At 39.9% G+C, this 13,580-nt stretch overlaps 1 protein-coding gene across 3 annotated transcripts in view; it reads right to left on the reverse strand.

Moving 5' to 3' along the window:
* Positions 1–9,378: 9,378 nt before the first annotated feature.
* MACROD2 (mono-ADP ribosylhydrolase 2) overlaps positions 9,379–13,580 on the reverse strand; it is a 2,315,241-nt gene continuing 2,311,039 nt past the window's right edge. For all 3 annotated transcript variants that reach the window (XM_086335015.1, XM_086335014.1, XM_086335013.1), the window contains one exon: positions 9,379–13,070. The gene's annotated coding sequence lies outside the window, so the exon portion shown is untranslated. The remainder of the gene's footprint in view (positions 13,071–13,580) is intronic.

Raw genomic sequence — 13,580 nt, forward strand, 5'->3', positions numbered from 1 at the left:
CTAACAAGTACCAAAATAAATTTAAGGCACATTAAAGATGTAGATGTAAAAATGGATATCTAAAAAAAAAAAAAAAAACAAAGAAAAAATATAGGTGAGCATCTGGAACAGTTCCCTGTCTCCAGGCAGAGAAAGATGTTTGCCTTTCAAAAGCTGTGCATTTTCAGACCTTGAAAAATCTGACACACACATTTCCCCTGGACCTTGTCTTTTGATTTGAACAAGTGATAGAGGCCAGTCCAAGTCTCATTCTATTGCATCCTTATGTTTCTAACCAAGACAGTGCAGAACAACCTTTCCTCACCACATCATTAAGCCCTCCTCCCAACATGAGTTTGCTTTGATCATCTAAAACAGACAGACCTCATGCTCTCCCTAAGCCAGTGAAGCTCATTTGCTCTTGGGCAGTGGAAAAAGAGGGCAGCCCATGTCTACGTCTCAAAAGAGGGAGTTGTTTTGCTTCCAAGGCAGAAGCAAAGCTAGGTGATCATCAAACATGTTTCATTTTCCTGCTGGATACTTGGCCAACCCACATTTTCCAGGAAGTAGAGTAAGGCCAGGTGACTGACTTGTGGCCAGCAAAACATGGACAGCAGTTGGCAGTCTCTCCTATGCTTGGCTTCTCACAGTCTCTGTTCTCTCTCTTGTTCCATGGTGACCTTGGAGAAAACATGCCACAGGTTAACAGCACCATAGGGTGGAAGAAGCCAGGGGTCCCTGTCACTACCTGTAGGAAAGCTGCCCAGCTTGCAAGGGGCCGTGATGCAAATGAGAAGTCAACCTTCATTGTGTTCACCCCCTGGGATGGTGGTGTTTTCTCAGAGTAGTCTAGTCGGTCTTTCCTCCTGTGACTTCTGTCATCACCCACCCTTGGATGAAAAAATGGACCATAGTAACTTCAAAGCATCATACTTACTTTGAGGCAGAATGAATGAACAGACCCCTTTTAATCTCATTCTTCTCCTCCTCTTTCTTTTCTTCTTTCTTTGAATAGAGAGTGGGCATACTTTCTGAACCAAAGGGAGTTCTCACAATAATCTTGCAAACATTTTTTAGCTCTCCCATTTTTCTTATACTTGTCTTCTGCAACAGGGTACAGAGCCATTAACTTGCTTAAGACCTACAGTTTAATTTTATCTCCTCTCTCTATTTTTTTCCCCAAAAGAAAGAAAGGAAAGAAACCCAGTTAGGTGGTCATCAGTGTGACAACAGGGAATTTGCCAAGGATTTCCCAGAACAAAGTATTGAGCATAATTTCTTCATTTGTTCAACAAATATTTAATAAGCACTTATCATGTGGCAGGTATTACTTTGATGCTTGGATTTCTTCAGTGAACAAGACAAAAGAATTCCTGCCCTTGTTGAGCATTTTTTCCTGTCTTTTCCTCATGGAGCCAGGAGAGCTTTTCAATAGTTCCTTGTTTAATAAGTAGTAGATTATGTAGTTTATTAGAAAGTAGTAAGTGTCATGGGAAAGGGGGAAAAAGAGAGCGCATGAGGAGGGCCAGAGGTCTTTGCAATATTTGAGAGGATGGTCATGTATCACTGGGAAGGCTTTGAAATGAATCTAAGGAGGTGCACAAAGTACCCATATGCATATCCAGAGGAAGAGAATTCTGGAGGAGCTAGGCCAGAGCTCTAAGTGAGGATCATAGCTGGTGTCCTTGAAGGGGTCAGTGTGGCTGGAATAGTGAAGCCCATGGGAAGAGTAGGAGGAGATGCTTTTGTGGGGGATGGTAAGAGGGTGCGTGTGATACCATGTGAGACCCTCAAGATATTTTAAGAACTTTATTCTTTAATCTGAGAAATCAGAGCACCATTCAGCTACAAGATTTGGAAACCTAACTCAAAATTGCTTAAAAAAGGAATTTATTGGCTCACAGAAACTGAGCTAGGAGAAAAGCTGCCCAAATCTCCAGCTTTACATAATCACTGAGACATGTGAATTTCTCTCTTTCAGTAGCCACATATGGTCTTAGGGCAGATACTTATTGGTTCAGTTTGGGTCACATGGCTCTTTCTAAACCAATCACTGAAGGCAGGAATATTAAATCCTGTAATTGGCTAGTCTGGATCCATGTCTGTCCCTTCTAGAGAGTAGAGTTGAAAGGTCAGTTTCAGAAAATGCAAAGTTTTCTACCAAACTGAAAAGCTTCATCACCTGAAGAAACAGGAATGCACAGCAAGCAAAAATAATAAATGTCAACTACAGAAGTGATGAAAGCGGTACAAGGGGGAAGAGACTTGACAGCATCAAAGCATAAAAAGAAGTCTGCTTGTCAGAAAATGTCCTGATCAGACTTACAAAGCAAAGCACAGGCAGGAGGTTATATGGAGGAAACATGACAAAGGATACCTTCATGTAGAAATAGTTCAGAAATATCTGTTGAAAAATCAAAATTCCAATGGACAGATAACCAAATATCATGAACAGATGAATTTCTCATCAGGAACTACATACAAATAGCTGACAGAAATCTGTCCAACCTTACTAGAAAGTGAAGAAATGTCATTTAAGGTAATAACGACAAGTCATTTTTCACACTATTTTTTAGTGCCGGTGTTTGTACGACCCTCAAGGTCACTGAGGGTTGTACCAAATAGAAATTCTCATTTTCTAATTGCTACCAGCATAGCTTTGCAAACTAACTTGGTGATAAGTATTGAGTGTTTCTGAATCCCTGCAGTTGTCTTCCGGAATGTACCCTGATGAAGATAACAGTTTGTGACCAATAGTGTTCATTACAGTTGCATTTAGAATAGGAAAAACCATCAGGTGTCATAGAATAGGGAAATGATCATATAAACTCAGGCAAAAAGATGAAGTGATATTAGATGACTGGAAAATCCTTGCTTGACAAGAATGTGCTTGTGACACAACCAAATGAAAAACAGGGTAAACCGTATGATTCCACTATGAAAATACTATGAAATTAAAGAAAATTGAGAGTACTCCCTGGGATCACTCCTAGGCTTTTGATACTTTGTATGAACTATTGTAAAAATCCATTTACTGTGGCTGTGCTTCTCTCTAGTTGGGGCTGCCTTGTGTGGGCTGCAGGAGTTGCAGCACCAGGGCTCAGTCAATTGTGGTTCCTGGCCCCAGAGCACAGGCTCCGTAGTTGCTTTGCGGCATGTGGGATCTTCCTGGACCAGCGACTGAACTGGTGTTTCCTGCATTGGCAGGCAGATTCTTTACCACTGAACCACCAGGGAAGCCCTACACATACTATTTTGATGAATAGACACACAGACATAGATAGTTAGCTTGGAGGCTTTTTGATATCTTTTCTCATATGTGCTATGAATTTGTTTTATGTGGGTTTTCTGCTTCATGTTGCATTTTTACTGAAAAAAAAAAATCTGTTATCATTAGGTTATTATTGGTTATATAGTTAGTATAAATTTTAATTGTACTTAAATTTCCTCTGTTGCTATTCTTTTGAAATTATTTATGATAGTTGCTGAAAACTTATGTAGTTTATTGGTTCTTCAAAGAACCAATAGATTTATTTTAACATTTTGCTTGTGTATATTCCTCACTTTCTTTGGATCATTTTCTAAAATCTAAATTTGAATGCTTTGGTTTTCTCTCTCTCTCTCTCTTTTTTTTTTTTTTTTTACTATTTTAAATGATTAGAACACTTCAGACTGAATTTTCCCTAAGTACAGTTTTTAGTTTTATCCTACATTTTGTATATTTAGTGTTCGTTTTTATATTTTAAACAGTCCATCATTTTATTCTTGATATCCTCTGTGGCAAAGTATTTAGGAAACTGCTTTTTTTTTTTTTAGCAAGTCTAAAAAATTTTTTAAAATTTTCTATTGGCATATAGTTGATTAACAATGTTGTGCTAGTTTCAGGTATATAGCAAAGTGATTCAGTTATACAAATATCTATTCTTTTTCAAATTCTTTTCCCAATTAGGTTATTACAGAGTATTAAGCAGAGTCCCCTGTGCTATACAATAGGTCCTTATTGGTTATCTGTTTTAAATATACCAGTGTGTACATGTCAATCCCAAACTACCAATCTATTTCTCCTGCTTTCCCCCTGGTAATCGTAAGTTCACTCTCTAGTATCTGAGTCTTTCTGTTTTAAATAAGTTCATTTGCATCATTTTTTAAGATTCCACATACAAGTGATATCATATATTTGTCTTTTTCTATCTGACTTACTTAGCTTTAGTAATGATAATCTCCAGGTCCATCCATGTTACTGCAAATGGCATTATTTCATTCTTTTTTCTCAAATTTTTAAATTTTTATTTATTTTTAATTTAAATTTATTTATTTCAATTAGAGGCCAACCACTTTACAATATTTCATTCTTTTTATGGCTGAGTAACATAATGAGAAATGCTGGGCTGGAAGAAGCACAAGCTGGAATCAACATTGCCAGTAGAAGTATCAATAACCTCAGATATGCAGATGACACCATCCTTATGGTAGAAAGTGAAGAGGAACTAAAGAGCCTCTTGATGAAAGTGAAAGTGGAGAGTGAAAAAGTTGGCTTAAAGCTCAACATTCAGAAACCTAAGATCATGGCATCTGGTCCCATCACTTCATGGGAAATAGATGGGGAAACAGTGGAAACACTGTCAGACTATTTTTTTGGGCTCCAAAATCACTGCAGATGGTGATTGCAGCCATGAAATTAAAAGACCTTACTCCTTGGAAGGAAAGTTATGACCAACCTAGATAGCATATTGAAAAGCAGAGACATTACTTTGCCAACAAAGGTCCATCTAGTCAAGGCTATGGTTTTTCCAGTGGTCATGTATGGATGTGAGAGTTGGATTGTGAAGAAAGCTGAGTGCCGAAGAATTGATGCTTTTGAACTGTGATGTTGAAGACTCTTGAGAGTCCCTTGGACTTCAAGGAGATACAACCAGTCCATTCTAAAGGAAATCAGTCCTCTGTGTTCTTTGGAAGGACTGATGCTAAAGCTGAAACTCCAATACTTTGGCCACCTCATGTGAAGAGTTGACTCACTGGAAAAGACTCGGATGCTGGGAGGGATTGGGGGCAAGAGGAGAAGGGGACTGCAGAAGATGAGATGGATGGATGGCATCACTGACTCGATGCACATGAGTTTGGGTGAACTCTGGGAGTTGGTGATGGACAGGAGGACTGGCGGGCTGCAATTCATGGGTTCACAAAGAGTCAGACCCGACTGAAAGACTGAACTGACTGAATACTCCATTGTATGTGTATACATCTCCTTTATTCATTAATCTGTTGATGGACACTTAGGTTGCTTCCACATCCTGGCTATTGTAATTAGTGCTACAATGAACACTGGAGGGCGTGTATCCTTTTGAACCATGTTTCTCTCTGGATATATGCCCAGGAGTGGGATTCCTGAATCATACAGTAGTTCTATTTTTAGTGTGTCAAGGAATCTCCATGCTGTTCTTAGTAGTGGCTGTACCAATCCATGTTCCCACCAGCAGTGAAGAGGGCTCCCTTTCCTGACATGCTGCAGCCCATGGGGTGCAGAGAGTCGGGCACGACTTAGTAACTAAACAAGAACAATTTCTGCCGACGTTTTGCTCTAAGAATTTTATAGTATCTGGTCTTACATTTAGGTGTTTACTCCATTTTGAGTTTATTTTTGTGTGTGGTGTCAAAAAGTGTTCTAATTTCATTTGTTATGGATTTCTGTCCAGTTTTTCTGGCACCATTTATTGAAGAAAATGTCTTTTCTCCATTGTATAGTCTTCTTTCCTCTTGGATTAATCGACCACATGTGTGTGGGTTTGCTTCTGGACTTTGCATGGTGTTCCATCGATCTATATTTCTGTTTTTGTGCCAGTACCACACCGTTTTGAAGATGGTAGCATTGTAGTATGGTCTAAAGCTAGGGAGCCTGATTCTTCCAGCTGTTTTTCTATTTCAAGATTGTTTTGGCTATTCAGGGTCTTTTGTGCTTCTATGAATAAGATTGCTTGTTCTAATTCTGTGAAAAAATGCCATTGGTAATTTGTAATTTGACAGGGATTTCACTGAATCTGTAGAATGCCTTGAGTAGTATAGTCATTTTGACAATATTGACTCTTCCAGCAGAAGAACATGATATATCTTTGCATCTGTTTGTGTCATCTTCAATTTCTTTCATCAGCATCTTATAGTTTTCACAGTTCAGGTCTCTTGCCACCTTAGGGAGGTTTATTCCTAGGTATTTTATTCTTTTTGATGCAATGGTAAGTGGGATTGTTTCTAATCTTCTATTGTTAGTGTATAGGAATGCAAGAAATTTCTGTGTATTATTTTTGTATCCTGAAACTTTAATGAATTCATTGATGAGCTCTAGTAGTTTTCTCGTAGCATCTTCAGGATTTTCTATGTATAGAATCATGTTATCTGTTTTCAGCAAGTCTTAAAAATCAGGAAACTGCATTTAAGATGTTTTATCATAGTTAAAACTCAGGGTTTTTTTTTGCTAGTTTTATTGCATAGTGATAAGAAGAAAGGCCTTTATCTACATGGGTAGGGCACAATAATTTTGGTATCAAGAAGTGGCTTCAGTAAGGCATTTAAACCTAGGATCTCACTAAATATTTATCCCTAAATTAGTATTTTAAACTGAAAAAAACTGAGATACCTTTTATTGACCAATTAAATTCTTTTCCCATGATCGCCTCTAACCAATTGGATAGAAGCAAGCTCTTATTTTTGGTGTGTGTGTGTGGGAGAAAGTTGCATTATATTGCCCACCTGAATTGAGACATATGAATGTTTGTTTCTCGCATGTAAACAAACAATTACAAATAATTCTAACTGTTCTGATGTAGCAAATGTGGCATTCAGTAGGTAAGGACATTGGGAAAGGGGATTCCTTTGATATAAGGTAGTTGGGGAAGGCACCTCTAGGAAGTGACATTACAGCTGAGATCTCAAGGATGAACATGAATTTAGCCAGTTCTGGGAATGGACAGAAGGTAATTGTATTGCCAGTTTTGGGAGCCAGCTTGACAGATGAGACTGGAAAGGCAGATCATGCCACTTCTTGGACTTTTTATTTAAATGCTTTAAATGGCAGACATATCAGTTAGAACAGACTAGGGTAGGCTTGGGTGATATGGTGCCCAGATCTCAAAACACAGATTTCCTTCTTACTCCTGTCACCTTCTCAGTGTAACTTGGCTGAAACTCAACTTCACATCTTCTTCACTCCAGTTCTAGGCTGACAGAGCAGCCTGTCTGAGAAGTTGCTGGTCATTATGGTAGAAGGAAAAAACGAATGTGAGTCTTCAAGCTTCTGCCTGAAGTGACAGATGCTACTTCTGCCCACACATCATTGGCCGGAGCAAGTTATATAAAGTCCAGTTTCAGTGGGGCAAGGAAGAGTTCTCCTCCCCCAGTGAAGGGAAGTGCCTGTTGGTATAATTCTCTATCCCCTTCTAAATCTATATCCTTCTGTGCACCTTACCCAAGAAATAGGGCTACACTCCTTTCTGATTTAGTCACAGATCCACTCTCATTCTTACCAGAGAAACAGCAGCTTAAAAAGATTTATACCAAGTCTCAGTATTTTGTGTGCTAATGGCAAACTGCCCATTTCTCTACATTTTATAAAATAGTTTTCTCTCATCCTCATGGGTTAGGGGCAGAATTTAAGTCAACTTCAGTAGAAAGGATTTCGTATTTCCTACTCAAAGGTTTGTTGTTCCCTCACTAAGTTGTCTCCGACTCTTTGTGACCCCATGAATGAAGCATGCCAGGCTACCCTGTCCTTCACTATCTCCCAGAGTTTACTAAAATTCTTGTCCATTGAGTTGGTGATGCTATCTAATCATCTCATCCTTTGCCACCCTCTTCTCCTTTTGCCTTCAATCTTTCTTTCCCAGCATCAGAGTCTTTTCCAGTGAGTCCTCTCTTCACATCAGGAGGCCAAAGTATTAGAGCTTCTGCTTAAGCATCAGTCCTTCCAATGAATATTCAGGGTTGACTTTCTTTAGGATTGATAGGTTTGATCTTCCAGTCATGGAGTTGATGGTCTGAGCCACGGTCAGCTCCAGGCCTTGTTTTTGCTGACTGTGTAGAGCTTCTCCATCTTCGACTGCAAAGAATATAATCAATCTGATTTTAGTAGAAAGGATTTCATATTTCCCACTCAAAGGTAAGGACTGTTTATTCATTTGGTGGAGAGTCTTGAGCTGGAGAAAGGGATATTTGCCTACAGTTTCAAATAGAATATAATGCAAATAATTTACCAAGTGCTTTTCCCAGTGGCAAAGAGGAATATCTTGGCATTTTAATTCATGTTTAAATTTGGAAGTGAGTTCAGGGAATGCATTAGTATTTCTATCTTTCAAACCAAGGAATGGAGGTATTTGTTTCTCAAAGCCCCACACTGGGCCAGAATTCTGGCAAGAACAGTATAAATTAGTATCATTACCCTTTTAGTCCTGAGAACCACCAGCAAAGTTAAGTTGATGTTCAATGACATCTTTTAAAGGTAAAGGGGCAGAAGTGGGGAAGAAACATAAGTGATGGACAAAGAGATGAAAAATTGAATATAGACTAAAACAAACAAACAAACTGTATTTGGCCATGCTAGAATCATGTCAAATCATCTGTCTTCCACACTGAAGTATTTGTGTTGGGGTTGCCCACTGTGAGAGAAGACTGTCCTGCCTACAGTTTTCTTCTCATCAGACTCATTTATTACTGAAAAAATGTCCCTTTGGTCCAGCAGATTAAAAAACCTGATTCTGCCTTAACTATTAAGCTTCTGACTTTGTTGGATAAAAGGACCAACCTTCTTTATTGCCTTCTAGAACAATACACTTGATAGCTCTTCCTCTGTAGGAGATAAAGGGAATTAAACTTGATGGAATACAGATTTCCATTTTCAAAAGAACTTTAAGTTTTTCCCACAGCGGTTTTTGTGGCTCCGTTGCCAGTCTCTGAACAATTTTGTAATTCAGTCATAATTCTGTCAACAGTAGGCTGAGGAGGATAGTGGCTACAGTTGTCACATAGCCAGGCTGGCTATGTGACATAAAAGATGCTCAAAAGATTTCCAGTAGTGGATGATGGGTTCTATAGGATGGACCAATGTTCATGGAACCACTGGCTTTATCTCAACAATGTCTATCTTCACCTCAGAGGCTGTTGCTAGGGTAATTAACTACTTAGCATTCAGAGAAAAATTATACATTAGGTTTTATGTCTGTTCAAACTTCTGTATAGTTTAATTTTGAAAACACGGCCACACCATTGATCAGTCTTAGTGGGGAAAGTTACAGTTGACTTGCAAGGGCAATTTTAAATACACATATTTGCAACCAGATATCTACTGTTAAATGAACATTTTTTGAGTCATTAACTGCTCACAGCTAAGGAACAAATTTCACAAAACACGGATAATTCCACCTTATCCTCTCAAACAAATTTTATTCATATTCTGCTCTAACAAATATAGCATGAAGGCAACAGTTGTTTAAGTTTCTTAGTGTATGGCACGGATGAAAAGAAACAAACATATTCAGAAGCAGTCCAGTACTGAAATGCTGGTTTAACAAAAGAGGCACGTATTATTCTATTTAGCAGTTTATACCAGATCTCAGAAGACTTTTTTTTTCCCTTGCAAGCAACAGACTACATTTATTTGCATTAAGTAAAAACATATCTTGATCAAGAAAATTACTTTTTTTCTGATTTTCCTTTATATCACAAATGTCAGGGTAAGGCAAATCCTTAATGAATCGTATGATAAAAACCCTATTCCCCAAGAAAATATATTGGACATATTCTGCTAACTTTGTTATTTTTCAAAGCAAAGCTGACATGCACCACATACAGAGAAATGTCATTTCAAATCGAGTGCATCAAGCAGAACTGTATTAATTCACAAAGAGGCTTTTCAGTGTTTCATAGAAAGATGTACAATTAGCTGCGATGACTAATAGGTGACCCAGTATCACAGACTGTGTTTCAGATGCCTTCTTTGTAAGCTTTTGTGAAGGAAGGCTTGTCCATCACTTGGGTAGTTACCAGCTAGAGGACAGACCCTTTGTCTCTCCTACAATGAGTACCTTTTTAAATAGAACTATTATGTGGAAAGCCCACCTCCATCCTCTGTATGCAAACAGGACTTAAATAAGGGGCTATTTGCCTCCCACTCTCCTTCCTATAAACCCTTGAGTCACCTAGCCTGGCTAGAGTGTGTTTGGAAACTGACTTCCAGAATTCACGTTCGGAGAATGAATCAGTCTGGCAAATTTTCCATTGCACGGTTTGTACAATGACAGCACCAGTGAGATAAAGGTTTCCTGTGTTGTGGGTATCTTCTATGTGGCCAAAAGCTAGATTTTTAATGTTTTACTATTGAAATGAAAATCGCTTCATTGTTTGTTTTAAGCATAAAATCTTCTAGCCAAACAGCAACTCAAAAGCAGAATGAGGGAAAAAGTGAAAACACAATCTAATCATAAAGTGAAATGTAAACCAATTCGGGAGCAGGGTCGATGGTCTTTACTCCTGACTCAATTTCCTGGATGCAGAGCCCACTTTCTTTTTCTATAATTTTCAGGCAGAGAACTCCTTCCTCTCATTGATACCCACCCACATTGAAAACTGGATGAATGGCTGTCATTGACATCAAAAGGAACACCAGGACAGACATAATTCTGATCCCTACTGTTCCTGCCAGAGACATTAGATCTTTGTCCGTTAAAAAAAAAAGATCCCCATCCTTCTTGCCTCCTCACATTGTTTTCCAATGTGACTCATTACTGAGCATGAGTAGCACGCACACTTGGGAGGCACAGGAAAATGTCCTCCTAGTAGATTGCACTTGTCAAGTACTGGGTTGGCCAAGAAGTGCATTCAGGTTTTCCTGTTACATCATATGGAAAACCCGAATGAACATGGTTGGGCAACCCAACCCTTCACAAGAACGATGGCGACTGTCAACTAAGTCATACAGATGATGTGAAATATAGAAACTGTCTATATTCCTGTGGCATCATTTCCTGGATTAGTGTAAATGAGGCTTTTTCTTGGTTTTCTAGAAAGCAGTGTCTAATGGCAGTAAAGGATATATAAGTTTCGGTATCAAACTGTGGAATTATGGCAGAAGGGAGAACAGGTGTGTTCCAAAATCATGAAGTCACTTAAATGTCACTGCTTAGGTTGATGATCCTCAACAACAAGAGGATGTTAAAACATACTACATAGGTAGACATACAACTTACTATTCCAGTAGACCAAATAAGCCATCAAATAAGGCAACAAATTCAGAAAAGCCAAAACAAAATTCATAGGAAGACGAGAAAGTGAAATTTTCTTTAGAGGAAGGAGCAAAACTGAAGAACTCCATGGAATATGTAGAAAGCAGAACCCCTGATTATTGTAGAAATGCTCCATGTGATCCATTCCTTTTCTCCCTCTACTAAGAAAAAAATACGCACTTCACTTACAATTCTGAAGCCCTCATAAGGAAGATGGGTTTAAGAAGAGAGAGGGAGAGAGGGGGACAAGTGGAGAAAGCCACATCAGCATACATACACTATTGTGTGTAGACGGACAGCTGAAGGGAAGTACCGCACCGTGAGCTCAGTCCGGGGCCTTCTGTGATGACACAGATGCTGGGATGGGGCAGGGGAGGGAGGCGCCAGAGGGAGCGGGTATTTGTGTAATTACGGCTCGTTTGCGCTATTGTACGGCAGAAACCAACACAACAGTGTAAAAAATTAAAAAGCAAAAACCAGGAAGGAAAAAAAAAAAGATATGCAAGAAATAATGGAAGTTTCCACAGGGACGAGTAGACTGGTCTTAGAGCCAGGGAGGCAGGCTTCTTGCCTGCTGAGGGTTCTATCCTTGTTGGCTCTGGGACAATATTTGTGACAACCTCTGATGTCTTCCCGCACCCTTAATCCCTTGTGCCCACTGTACCAGGGACATCTTGGCTTATTAGTCCCGCTGCTTCCCTTCAATGTGTGCTGGGAGAGGGGACAGCCATCAAATTAGTCTTGAACTTGGCGTGAACAAAGCACACCATTTAAATGCAAACCAGGAAGCCAGAACTGCAAGCAAGGCCTCTAATTGCCTCCAAATTCAAACGAGAATCTGCTCTGTGGGTCATTAGTCCTTGGGTAAAAACAAGATGTTCTTTTATGAAAAGCAGATGTATAAAGATTTCAAGGAGAACTGTTTTGATTCTAAATGCAGCAGTCTCCCTCTCAACTAAAAGGCCCAGGAAAGTGCCCTTAGAATTGTGTCACAAGGAATTGCTTCTCCCTGAAGGAAAAACACAGTAAAGACTTCCTGAACCAGGTGAGCTCTGCTGAAAGTCAGTGTCGGACAAGAACGCACCTCCCGTCTTGTTACCAAGGAAGAGACCAGGGTCCGTCCGCCTTCCTCGTTATGCCTCCGTGGTCTGCTCCGGATTAAACCCTGCCTTCATATTCCTCCTTAGAGCCCCATGGAACAGCGTTGGACCTCGGGAACCCCTGAATACAAGCCCATTTGAAACCAATCCTCCTGACCTTTTCCCAAGTGATTTCTGAGGGTTTTGCCCATTTTCTGTCCTGCCTCCTTCCTCTATGGATTCTACTGATATAGGGTTTGATGTTTCCTCAAATGCAGCTTATCAGTCACCTTCCTTCTCTCTCCTTTTTTTTTTTTTGGAAGAAACCACTGTACCAACCAGCTTTGTGAAATAACTGAGAAAGCAGACAGGGACCAGAACACACTTGTGCGTTACACGTGCCACTGCGACCCTGGGGCGGAGTCGGGAGAAGAAAAGACAGAAACGACAGGGATAGCGCCTGAAAGTTGCATTCACGTGGGTCCCCCACCAAATGAAAGAAAACTTTTTTTTTTCTTTTTCTTTTTTTTTTTTTCTTTCTGCGCGTAAACAGAACAAAACGCAGCTGGAGAAATGAGAGCAAAGGATTCCCCGTCCTTCGGTGGGACGCGCCTCCCCCCACCCCCACCCGCCTGCACAGTGCACGTGCGCGCCAGCGTCTTCTCGCACCTCCCCAGGGCCAGGAGCCTGCACACTGAGGACTGTCATTTACTGCCACCTCGTTGTCCCTTTGCTTCATCGTGTGCCCCTGCCGAAGACAAGGAGAAGCCATTTGTTAAAGACGTCATCATAGGTTGAGCAAGCAGTATCTTTTAAATACAGCCATTTAAATGTTTTTCACCCTCCAAACATGCCTAGAAAGATGTTTAATTATCAGAGAGCTTGGGGTATCTGAGCTGTTATTGGTAGCATGGCGTATCTTTAAAGACCATATAAATCATTGTTAATAGATGTACACAACATGGACAACTTGCTGATGGGGGAGATTAACTCAAGTCTTCAAAGTATTATTTGAGAAACTGAATCTTGAAGCCATGGGTCCTCTCTTCTTGGCCCTATCACGTGTTCCAGTTTCCAGGGCTCAACATAGAAACAGTAAAAATGTACATGATGCTGGTTTGCAAAAGACATAGATGGTCATCCCACTGCTTTGAGATTGTTCTTATTAAGTAGGCATCTGCTGTGTTCTCCACTTGTGAAAGGACTCTAAGATATCCTGCCTTAGAAGAACCTATAGGGAAATGCATAGATCACAAGT

This window comes from Bos grunniens, chromosome 13 (assembly GCF_055505025.1).
Source record: "Bos grunniens cultivar Pamir isolate PY7600 chromosome 13, Bosgru_T2T1.0, whole genome shotgun sequence".
Lineage (NCBI taxonomy): Eukaryota > Metazoa > Chordata > Mammalia > Artiodactyla > Bovidae > Bos > Bos grunniens.